Raw genomic sequence first — 12,837 nt, forward strand, 5'->3', positions numbered from 1 at the left:
TGAGGCGTATTTGGAGGCTTTTATATAAACCGTTTCATCATCAGCAGCATTCAGAAATACGGAGCTGGTTTTCCCCAAGTAAAAAATAAAAAGAATAATCCCTTCTTTTCTTCAGGAGTCTTAACATTCGTAATCTCACTATATTGTCAAAAAGGTTTAAGTCAAACTAATATACGTACTGGATGTATCTCCTTCTTAATTAATATTCGGAAGCTTTAATATGGTATTTTCACCTTCTGCATCTTTTGCCTCACGAGGATGGCATAAAGAATATTTTTCCAAAAATGTATACATAATTTTTTTCAAAGAATATGGCATTCAGAAAACTTTTTTATTTTTTTGAAAACGAAGGAGGAATTATTCATGTAGCATATTCATGGGCTGGTTACCTAAAAGTTTGTGCTGCTTATTTCAACCGTACGTCGTACTCATATCGCCTGATATTTTTCTCGCAGCCATCATCTCATACCCACCCTGCAACCTTCGGCGCTCGCTCTCCTTGACTCCGACCCTCTCCCTCGGTGCCTCACGACGCCTCCATGCCCCCAACGCCCTTTTCCCATCTCCACCGATAAACGCGAAAATAGTCAGCTAGCGATCCGTCAAAGTGACCCGCCCGCCTCTTTCACAGCTCCCTTTATATATTATATGCTTTTGAGAGAGTGAAGCCTGCCTCCAAAGTCCCACTCGATCTCGGAAGTCACATTTTTCTTACTAAAGTTGCGATGTCGTCCTTCAGACACTGCAGGGGTGAGAAATAAAATTGGGTTCTCGTTTTTATTTCGTTGAGCTATTGGCGGTATTTCCCTCGAAAAATGCGCGGTCGTGTGATACATGCTTAATGCTTTTGGTCTCGATGTACAGATGTGAATAAGTTTCCAAAGTATGGTTGATGGATATCCGAGGACTTTACCGAGGTCTTGTCTGGAATATCTAGGAATGCAGTGTACCTGATGTATTCACCCCAAAAATGTGATGGTCTCTTATCAATTTATGTGTTTTATGTATGTGTGTGCGTGCATATATATGTATATATATATATATATATATATATATATATATATATATATATATATATATATATATATATATATATATATATATATATGTATATATGTGTGTGTATACACATGTACACACACACATACATATATATATATATATATATATATATATATATATATATATATAAAGAGAGAGAGCATACACAAACGCGAAAAAATTTTTAAGAAGTCTGTGTACCATTAGAAACAATTAAGCTAAGGATATTAGGCGTTTTTGATATTTAAAAACGTATATGTATACGTATGTAGAAATATTTTAAAACACGATGTTTATATTTTAGAAACGGTAATGGAAGTCGTAATTTCACCGGTTTAGCATAGATAGCCGCCCTTAATAATTATGTTTATTTTTTTATGGGTACTATCTCCTTCGTAAATAACCACAATTATTCGTACTTGTAATTGAAATTGACGAATACAATACTCAGAAAGGGGAACTTAATAGATTTAAATGACATCAGGAAAAGGTCATTTTGATCCTGTGTATCTAGAAGATGCTCTCTTCCCCAGGTATGCCACCTATATTTATTTCCTCACCCTTGATGCCTTAGGTTTGTTTTATGATGAATATACTGTTGCGTTTATATTACTTAAATTACCTTCTATTACTGAAAACTGCATCATCATGTCAATATCAAATACCAGTGTTCCTTGAAGAATGTACACATAAACACTGCCAAGCTATTCTGTCCGTAATGCATTATTTTGAATGAAAAATGGCATGGTCTCTAGGTCCCTTTCCATTCTCCTCCTCTCTCCCTGCCCATCTACGTACGTATTTTCCTCTTTTCACCCTTCAACTCTTTATTCTATTCTTGCCTTTGGCTCCCCTGAATGCTCACCACGCCCCCTTTTGTCTCCCTCTTATATCCCCAAGAGAGACAGCTGGTTGACAGCTCGGGACGGATTTTATATTATACGGGGAAGATGTCGAGTTGTGTGATGCGCGGGAATAGGGCCGAGACAGGAATTTTCCCTCCGTTTCAAAGCGCAAGTTGGAAGACTGGGTGACGGCGGTGTTTTAAGGGAAGAATTTGTATTTTATGGAGAGGATGAATGAAATGGTGAGATTTTGCCTCTATTGAAAGAGGATGTAGGTACATAACAGGGTCAAAGTTGTGCTCCGTCTCAGGGCACATGAGTGAGAACGCTGCTAGATCTCAATTTTTCGAAAACCATTTGCATAAGGATTTGTTTTGAAGAAAAAGAAATGTATGATTCGCCCTACTTAAGTTGGTACCTTGTTCAATATTTCTATGCTCTAGAAAGTTTTTTTAAACTGATGATCATTTATTCTATTAAACATGTAATTGTTTAACTTATACATCTTTTGTTCATTTGAATATATTTGGTTTATTCGCACATACTTGGTATATTTACATGCGTTTGGTATACGATAAAATATTATTACAATTCGGATACTGCTATCCCTATCATTTCTCAACTTCTTTTTCATTTTATTGGATTTAGAACTAGAGCTTAGAGGTGAAATTGGGTACAGTAATATTGTTTTTTTTCAATTTTTTTGGTCTATATATGTGCTTGTATTCATAGCGGATGTATTCATCAGAGGCATGATTTCGACTAGAATCTGCTGGTGTCTTGGATTAGATTCAGGGAAAAATACAATCGAAAGAGATAGGATACATGTTTCTACAAACTCTGCTTCTGCTGATGTAAGAAGGTAATTCTGGGACGAGTCTGGTATAGAAAGACCCCGTTATTTTATGTTTGTTCGAACTACTCGAATACACGTGTAAACATTGAATTAAGAGTCGCTTTGATTTCGCTGCAATGAAACGAATTCCTAATTAAGGACATGTATAAAGCGTGGTAAAGGTGTAGGTAAATTAGTCCCAAGCAGCAGCTATTTAAGGTGTATTGGCTCTAGCAAAGAGAATCGAGCAACAACCCAGCTTAGCACAATACCAGGAGCTCCTAAGCAAACAAACCTACGCATATAGTATGGAGGAGGATATCGCAGGTACATGAGGAAGCTTCAAAAGGAAGTTTTTCCATTTTCTATGGACTTCGTCATATAGCGTCCATAGTATCCATCATGCTAAACATAACCAATTGATACTATAAGCCTGTTTCCATCAATTATAAATTTTAATAAAATATAAAATATCATGCATAAGATAAAACAAGGTATGTGGACATTTCATTAGAAGCTAGGTTTTACCGTTAATAGAATAGGAATGCGAGGTACGCCTTCCGATATTGAACACTGGATAGTCTCATAAATTTTTTAATGGAATGGAATTGAAATTTTTTTAACTCTTACTTAAGGTTCCAGGGAAAAAGGTCAAAAGGATATGTGAAGCAGGGAGGCGGAGAAACAGCGAGGTAGGGAGGGAGAGGAAATGAAGGCGGAGGAGAGGCAGGAGAGTGAAATGGAGAATATCCTGATTTGCACATGAATGCTCGAGTAATGTATATCGTTAAATTAATTTACTAAACCTTGATTTTAGTGCAATGCAAAATATGACTTTGGTTATAATGTTGTAATTACTGCATATAAGTTTCCTTTTTTGGTTTATTTCATTCTACATTATTTGGTGCAAAATTATGGCTGATGTAAATATGAAATGCGTCGTCATTCTTATCTAACTTAAATACAAGAGATAGTATTTTTTGTGCAAATATTAGTGGTTATGGTAGTTTGAATCCGATCGCCATGATGCTGATTAGTCTTCTAGGTTAAACTTCTCCGATAAACGGTCCTGCAAAATTTTGACAGAATTTGAGTCTTAAGTCGAAGGAGAACCTTTTCACATTTTTTCGCAGAAATTGATAGGAATTATGTTTCTGGACAATTAAGAAAGTGACAGTCTATTGCATTCTTAGCTAAATTGGCCCTAAAACGGAACATTCAAGATAATTGTAATAATATAGGTTTAATTTCTTCGTTTAAGGTAAAAAGCCGAATTAGGTGGCTCCATCGTTGAACGTTTTTTATTTATTTACGATTTATCCTGGTTTCACTTTCATACATTCTCAACCACTATTGGCCCCACTTCCCTTCAACCTTAAAAGTAAGTATTTCACCGGGCTTGGATCCGTGAGGAAAGTCTCCCCTCTTCAAGATGGAATTGTCGTCACAATATGTAAAATTCAGGCCCACACACGGGGGAGTATCAATCGATTTTTCCACAGTATCCCTCGGAGCTGATCGTCCACTCCAGGAGATATAGTATTCAAAAAGCATAACCTTGTATATGCGAAAGTAGCTTTCCGACCCTTTCAACCCCTAAGTGGATCTAGGGAGTGGAAGAGAGAGAGAGAGGGATGATGGGGGAGGAGAGAGAAGGTGCTGGGGAGAGAAGTCAGGGGGATAAAAATCAAGAGTGAGGGGGTCTGGGAGGGTCTGGGAGGTACGGAGAGGCAAGTACCAGTCCGCGGAGAGTGGAGGCGGCGGCGACGGCTCGGTTATTGAACTGATGTTTCGGGATCGGAGGAGGGCTTGAGCGCAGGGATTGCAAGTGGGGGGGCGTCAGTGGAGGGAGGCGGGGCTGCAAGAAGCGGGGGGAGGAAGTGTGAGCGTTGGGTCTTCAATGAAACTGCGCCAATCGGAGAGTGTGCGTGAGACAGTTCCTCCTAAGTTTTAATACTTCCAAATCTTTGTTCGCTTATTCCCCCCCAACACGGCCAAAGATCTTTCGGTTTCCTTTCAATCCAAATTAACGCTTTTGATCCGGAAATAATTACCGAAAGTATACACAAATTCTCACCGATCATTCTGTCAAGCCAAGAAGAGATTCATGTCCTTATCACTTACTCCCGATTCATGCTTTTATCGCTTACTCCATTTTTATTTCATTTTTATACCCAGTACACATAAATGTTTCAAAATGAATTGATACTAATAGGTATTAAATTATTTAGTACAGTTAAGTTTTCGTGGAAATGTGAAATGGGTGGGAACGGAAGCGAAGGGGTATGAATTGAAATTGGCTACGGACTGCATCGGTGTGCATAAGGTACTTCAAAAAAGAAAAGATTTTAGAATCATATATTAACATCTCGTACGTTTGATATCACGCGGCGATTCAAGGTTTTCGACAGGAAAAGGAGAAACATAATGAAGGTTGCGAAAATTAACCGATCTCAGGAGACATTGCTAAAAAATGAGATGTAAGAGCTTAAAAGAAAATGAGTGTAAGGGCTTAAAACTAATTTTGATGGCGCATACTACATGTAATTGTTAAATGACTGGTCCTATTTAATGCAAGTGATTGAGTAGGAGTTATTCCCGATTCTCACTTCGGCTCCCGAGTTAATTCGTCCAGCAGACTTTAAAAATATGTGTACGTTCTCTAATACATTCGAAATCAAGCGGACCACATTCATAGGACCTCAATTTTGATGATCTCAATGATAACAGAAATGATTTATTAGCCAGAAAGCGTGCCTAAAAATTTCAACAGGAATAAAATCAATGCATTCTACAATTGTTGGTATTGTCCGCAGTTTAAATTACCTCGTATGATTCCCATGTTTAAGGTGCATTTTATTAACGAGTCGACAAATGATAATATCGCTAAAAGATGACAAAAAAACCAGATCTTAAATCGCATTTCTCCTTAATTATGAAATGTAGTATACTATTTGAAGCATAATATTTATGCTTTTAGAATAAAAATCTTACAAAGATATAGAAATTTTCTTGAACAAAAAAGTACCAATTTCATGACTAAAGTTAACAGTCTTATTTTATGAAATCATAAACTTATAATTGTCTGTCAAACATTTTCATGGTTACAAATGTTTCCGATTATACTTCCTCGTAAAGATATCGATCTATTCTTGATTTGGACTTATACTACATATACTTAGCTTATAGCGCATCACATATCTTCAGGACTATGAATATCATCAATATCTGTTGAATGCTATATCATCAGAAAATCGACAAAACCTATTATGAACCATACCATTAATAACAGCTATGTAAATAATGGAAATGATTTCGGTGACGCTTCCTTTTGGACGACCCATTATAATATTACTTTAGGTAAGGTGCTTAGATATTAGGTCTAACAAAATCCAGAAGAGTTGGTCGGGTGCAAACACTTAAGAATTTTATAATATCGCATGTAAAAGTATTCTCCATCTCGAATACGTATCCATATTATTCGTGTATTTGTTAAAATCTTATACTTATTTCTCGCGTTTGTTACAGAATTAATTTAAGTCGTGATTTATCCAAAAAGTAGACTAGGTCTCTATAAACGAATCATGGCTTTCTTTAAAAGGCTGTGTGACTTAACTAGATCCTAAGTAACCTAATGGAAGGGGGATTTTTACTTGCTGAAGTACATGGCACCATGAGATAAGCATTGAGCATGCTTGCTGCTCTCATCCGTTATGCACTGCTAATTCCGAAGCACCATCCGGTGCTTTCACTTTTACGATTCACTATCGGGAGAAAATTACCAAACATCCTGAGAAAGTTTATCCGTTTCGTAATGCCTAATTGTATGCTATCTTAAGTGCATCATTACTGTAAGAATAAAATTTTAGTTGCCCAAGCGATGGTAGTTTGGAAATATTTTCCGTAATATACATGTAATTGATCTCATTAGTCATAATAAAAATGTGTATGATGATGAATATTATCCATGTACTTTATTCTATAGATAACAAATTAGCTCTTAATTTAAATCAAATTATGTATTCTAAATACGTATATATATATATATATATATATATATATATATATATATATATATATATATATATATATATATATATATATATATATATGAAAAACCATTAACACAGTAATCAACCTAAAAGTCGGTTTGGTAGGTGTTGGTAGAGCTCACCCAGTACTTAGCCCGAGAGCGTGTGAATTTCACACATCATTGTAGGGAATGTGTGTATATATATATATATATATATATATATATATATATATGTGTGTGTGTGTGTGTGTGTGTGTGTGTGTGTGTATGTGTGTCTCTCTGAACGAAGACCAGGTTAGTGGGGAAGGTAAAGGGGTTCGGATTCTAAGCTGAAACTTAGTTCCCTTGACCGGAACTTGGACTATGGACTTTGAATTGCCAGTCCATTATACTACCAATTTAGTTATTTTTATAGCTTTTCGGAAACGTAAATACCATTGAAATTCTATTATATTCATGCAACCAAGTGCCCTGATTCTCTGACCAATAGAAGACCCTCTGGAGCTATTTTACCATCTGCCAAAGAAATGAACGAACGCACAGAAGGAAGGATAGCATGACGTGAGTCATTTATTGTCGTAAAGAGTAGTTGCTTAAAGTACAATTGAAAACACAGATAGCCAGAAGAAAGAAATGAGCCATATTGACCTTCAAATAAAAGAATCCGTCCAACGGGGAACACACGCTCATAAGAATGTAGATAAAGGGGAAAGGGATAAAAACATACAAATAAGATAATCATAAGTGTAGTGGGGAAGGTTTACGTAAGGGTATGGATTCCAAGTGGAAAAAAGTTTACTTGCCGAGACTTAAACCACAGGAAGAGAATTCGCGTACCTGTCACCTTCCCTCTAGCCATGTGTTCGTCTTTTGTGTGAATTTCAATCCCTTTTCCCTATACCTAAATTTGTCCCTCTGTGAATATGTATATAATGCATACATTAAATGCATGTATAAAATGTTTCCATAGCGCTACTAATTATTTTTTTACTCTACTCACTTAAGACAACAGTTAAATATTTAATATAAGTTTTCCAATGATGCTTCACATGTAGTCCGCAAGTTTTGAAATCTAATTTCACTTTACCAAAATGTAATTGAAGGCATTATTACCCAGGCTCAGCAATAACGTTCATCTCATACCTTTTATCTTTTCCTTTGCTTTATTTCATCTGTGCTCCTGGTAAGCTAGCTATCGATGAAGTAGGAACCCATTTATATAGTATTATTACCACTATTTTGGTCAATATAAGGTGTATTACCTTATTTTTTCGACTAACTTGAAATAGTATGGATCAAAGTTCACACTTTATTGTCAACGTTAATTACGTATACCTTTTGAATATTTGATCGCCATGAGTCTTCAATAAAAGATCCGAGATCAACTATGATCCCGTTTGGTGGTGATATTTCGTCGCTAATGTCGTAATGCTTGGCACCACTATTAGATTGAGGACATGTAAAATGCAAGAAGTCGGGGCGAGACGCCTTCGCAGGGGAAAGACAGTGAAGTGAAGAGCCTAGGGACTTCTTCCAAAGAGGTGGGGAGGAAGGAATAAACCATAAACGGAGAGGTGGGGAGTGAGAGGCGAGCGGGGAGGAGTAAGGCGGGGTGCCGCTGGGTTGGTGGGTGAGGTCGGCCCGCTTTCAGGCAAGAAGGGGGGGACTCCGGCAAAGAGCCTCTAGGGATTACCCAAAGCACTTTTGCGCCATTTTCAATATTTCATCGTTTTTATTTTATTTTTCCCATACGTATTCCTTCTCTTCTCTTGCAAACCTTAACCCAGTTTATTTTTTTATTTCCTGCCCTTCCCCCCAGTCCCACTGCTCATATTAAACCTGAGCATCGCTTAAGTTTTCGTGTTCACTGATATAGCCACAGAAATTTTTATGAGTGATATCTTATCTACAAAATATCATCAAAAAATGTATTTATAAAGTGGTTAATATCGACGATTCTTGCCCGTCCCCCATAGAGACCTGAGGGAGACTCTTTTGAGTTTCTCTGCTCTGAAAATTTTATGACAACGATCATTTTGCGCACGCATTCGATTCCTTCTTTTAAGCCCCTTATTTGTGTTTTCCATCAAGTACAATAAAAACTTTCGTTTCCTCACGTGTGCCATATCTTTTCACATATGTGTTACACAAATTTATTGTGGCAATAGTTGACACGTGTCTTTTCAAATTATCTCCAAAATTTCGTTTCTGTTTAGTCTTTTTCTAACTTGGCGTTTTTAAGCTGCCAGAAATGCGGTGTGCGATAGCCAAAATAGATAATAAATAAAATATTCTTAATCAAATTTTACACTTAAGAATTGTTTATTAAGAGTAGATGATTAGGTTTTTGTCAAAATTGATATGTGGAAGGGACTATTTTGGTCTTTTTTCAACACTACTCAGAGATGACGCCACAAAAAAACATAAAAAGAACGGGAAATTGGCTATTTCTTTTTTCCATAAAGCATGAAAGAATTCCATTAGATTGGTACTGGAACCTTTACACGAATGAATCATTTAATTTTCTTTTCGTGCTCATCGACTATCCCATAACGCACGAATATTTCAAAAAAACGTCATTAATGTGCGGTTTTCACTGTATTTTAATGCGCGTTTGAATTCGGTCACTATTAATTCCCGTTCGTCGGTGTAAACTTATTCCTCTTCAAATGACTACTTCCCAATCCATGAAAATAAGTTTACAAAAAAATGCGTTTCTAAGAAAATGTTTGCAAGAGGAGTTTTTGATATCCCGCACAGATAAAATTTACAGATTGAATCTATTGCATAAAATGGAAGGATATCTCTTTCGCAATGATGTTGAAAATATATTATTATCCCCGTCGTACTATGGTAGGCGAGATCATGTTAATAAAATTGGAAAGGTTAAGTATAGAACAGATAGATTTAAGAAGAAATTTTTTCCACGAATGATAAGAGATCAGAATAACGTGGTCCGATTGCGGTAGGGGTAAAAATATTCGGGCCAAAATTAGTCTAGTTTGTATTAACCCCCTGCCACACTCCCTAGAGGTGGCTTGCAGGGTACTAAACATTAAAAATACAGAAATATTATGTTTTCTTATGGTGACACCTTTGAGACCAGTTGAATAAAATACTAAAACGGTTACTTCTATTGATGGATTTTGCCAAAAACCCGATCCTTTTAATTTGGACACTTTTTCAACAACACAGCGTCTTCCAGAGGCGCACTTAAAAATGTTTTTGAAAAACCTGAGTGAAAAATTAGTAATTCTTATTGGTAATGTTTTCTCTGTATTGATCCTAATCAGGAAAGGTAGGACAACCGTGAAATAAAATCTGATATCACCAGCTTTCAGCTTTATCCAATTGGCGTAGGTAATATGTTGACCACATTAAATATTTCTACCTCCAGTGCTGTGGGGAACGTGAATTTTTTTCATGGGTTAATCCTTATTTACTGGGCAAAAATTGTCACTGAGGGCGGACGCTGAGTTTTTACATGTGAGACACTTTACATCCTTCACGTTAGCTTCTTTTCACATGTAATTCATTTCAGTAATTCATAGTTTCGGTGAGAGTCCTAAATGCTCACGTCTCTTTAACGGCATATTACCCCCTTTTTGAGCTTTTTCATCGCTCTACGCCTTTCCCTAACTTTTGTTTTGAGACTCAAGAGAACCCATCACTTATTGAGTCGGATGAGTATGGAGCATCCAAGTATTGTACTTTATCAGCATCGCTCAATGGAACCCATTAAAATGATTATTTTTTAGTGTTATTAAGCTTTTATGCTTTTTGACAGGTGTATGTCACGTGCGGTTTTAGGCATTAAATGCTAGATCCCGTTCAATGTACGGATCGTCAATGCTACATACATCCGTTGAACGTATGTGTGTCGTTATCTATGTCTCAGTCAAATGGTACTTCTTTTTGTTTGAATTGAAATTATGACTGTATTCAAGGTTCCCTTGGGGACACCAGAAATTACCTTACCTAATTGGAATACAAGCCACTGATTAGTATCCTCTCCCTGCGGTTGGACTGTAGTACTGAATTCAGTTCATTAAATATTCAATTAATTAAACCCTTGCATCCTATATACTTGCTAAGCGCCAGAAGCTTCATCATGAATTTTCTCAATACACGAAAGATCGCATAGAATGTTTTCTCTTTTCTCCTGTTATGAGAGTTATATTTATAAAGAGACTCTTCTTTGTCTTGAATCTTCTCTGTCCTCAAACCTCTGCTGTTTGTTAGAAATAAATTTTTGACGGTCGAGGTTTGTTAGATATGACTTCAGCCTGTCATGAGAATGCTTAAAATAATCGGGTATAGAATTTTATAGGACTGCAGGGATGTAAAAATTAGGATGTTTTTCATTTACATTCCTAATGGCATGAATGTTAGCTTTCTTTCTATCTTGGAGTATATATTTTTACGTAACAAAAAATTTAACTCCAGATTATAGACAGCATCATTAATGGAAGGATTGTAATTAAACTTTTTAAAGGCAAGTTACTGATGAGGGCAATGAAGAGTACCGACTGTCATAATGTGATTTTGGGATGTAAGTGATCTTATCACTATGAGTGAATGTGTAATGAACCCCTAATTGTTCAAAAGGTTGACACATGGAAAAAATGCTGCTTAGGAGAGGAAAATATTAATATACTTGGAGAGGAAAATATTAATATACTTATATCTCATAAGAGCGCAATATATCCTTGTGAGTTTCAATGCTCTGAGTAAACTTAATAAAGTCAAGTGAAAGCATGTGAAAGTTAGATGTTAACTTAGGGATAGAAACGTATTCATACGCACGATTTTACACTAGTTGTATGACCAAAAATGTCTCTTAATTTTGATCCTGATATGGGGAATAACTCAATCTCGCATTGTAATTGCACGAAAATGATGTCTAATTAATTAAAGTGAACTCGTGAGAAACCAATGCAAAGAAAATATTTTGCTACACACAAATCATGGTTACAGCAAATTTTTAAATAAATGGTAATAATTATGTATTTGTATTTAGTAGTGACTAACAGTGTTTAAATCTAATTTTATTTATTCCGTAGATAAATGCATTCCTTTTAGTTGGAATAATATTATTACTTTAATTGCCTTTAAGTTTTATTATATTCTAAAATACATTTTCGTCCAGAAAAGTGCACTGTTATGAATCTTTCAATCCAATTTAACATTTTTTTTACTTCCTGACACTGAGCTAATGAGTGTAGCATAAAATATAGGTACTAAGACGGTTGCAATAACTTGAAAAGCACAATAATCCTTCTTCAAAATAGTTTGAGTGCACGCTAAGTATTTTGTTGCTATCATCAGTTTACTTTTAAACATCATTTAGATATCTGATATCTTTGCTTACCTTCTTATTAAAACGTATATGCTCTCATCATCTTGACGTTAGATGTTAAACTGCCTTATAAATCCTAATTAATTTACCAATTTAAATGTATATCGCCTTTTGAAATAGTATATCTGCTCAGTAGGGTCACTTGTGATCGTGTCATGCTTGATGAAATGCAGTTTTGAGATCCCTCTGATTTCTATGCCCGTTTAAATGTTCAATGTGTCAATGAAAAAAATCTTTATATGTACATGTGTCTGTCTTTGTATTCTCTGTATTCTATGTATAATTTTTTCTTTTAAAATGCCTCCGAAAATATTTAAAGCTATGCACTTAGGTTTTATGGCTATTTTAACGCCCCGAATAAAAGATTTATTCCAGTGTGTTCATCATGAAAAAATTCTACTTATTTTATTTTTATCAACAAAGAAAATGCCCTAGTTGATACAAAAAATTGCTGGAGAACATGTTTTTCGTTTTTCATCTACTTAGGGTTAGAAAACATAGCATTAGTAGGCACATCTAAGAAGCAGGGGTATGAATGAATAAAACTCGTTGGGAATAAATAAGATATTTTTAAAAGTTGGCAGGAGGTAGTAAATAGAGAAGTACTACCGCGGGGAAAGGATTACATTTTGTTTGAGGAAGGATGGAAGGGAAGCATCCTGGACGTGGGGGATGGGATATGGAGTAACGAAGCAATGAGATGCGAAAGAAGGACAGAAAAAAG

The sequence above is a fragment of the Hetaerina americana genome, unplaced genomic scaffold (genome assembly GCF_022747635.1).
Source record: "Hetaerina americana unplaced genomic scaffold, ioHetAmer1.1.p SCAF_5, whole genome shotgun sequence".
Taxonomy (NCBI): Eukaryota; Metazoa; Arthropoda; class Insecta; order Odonata; family Calopterygidae; genus Hetaerina; species Hetaerina americana.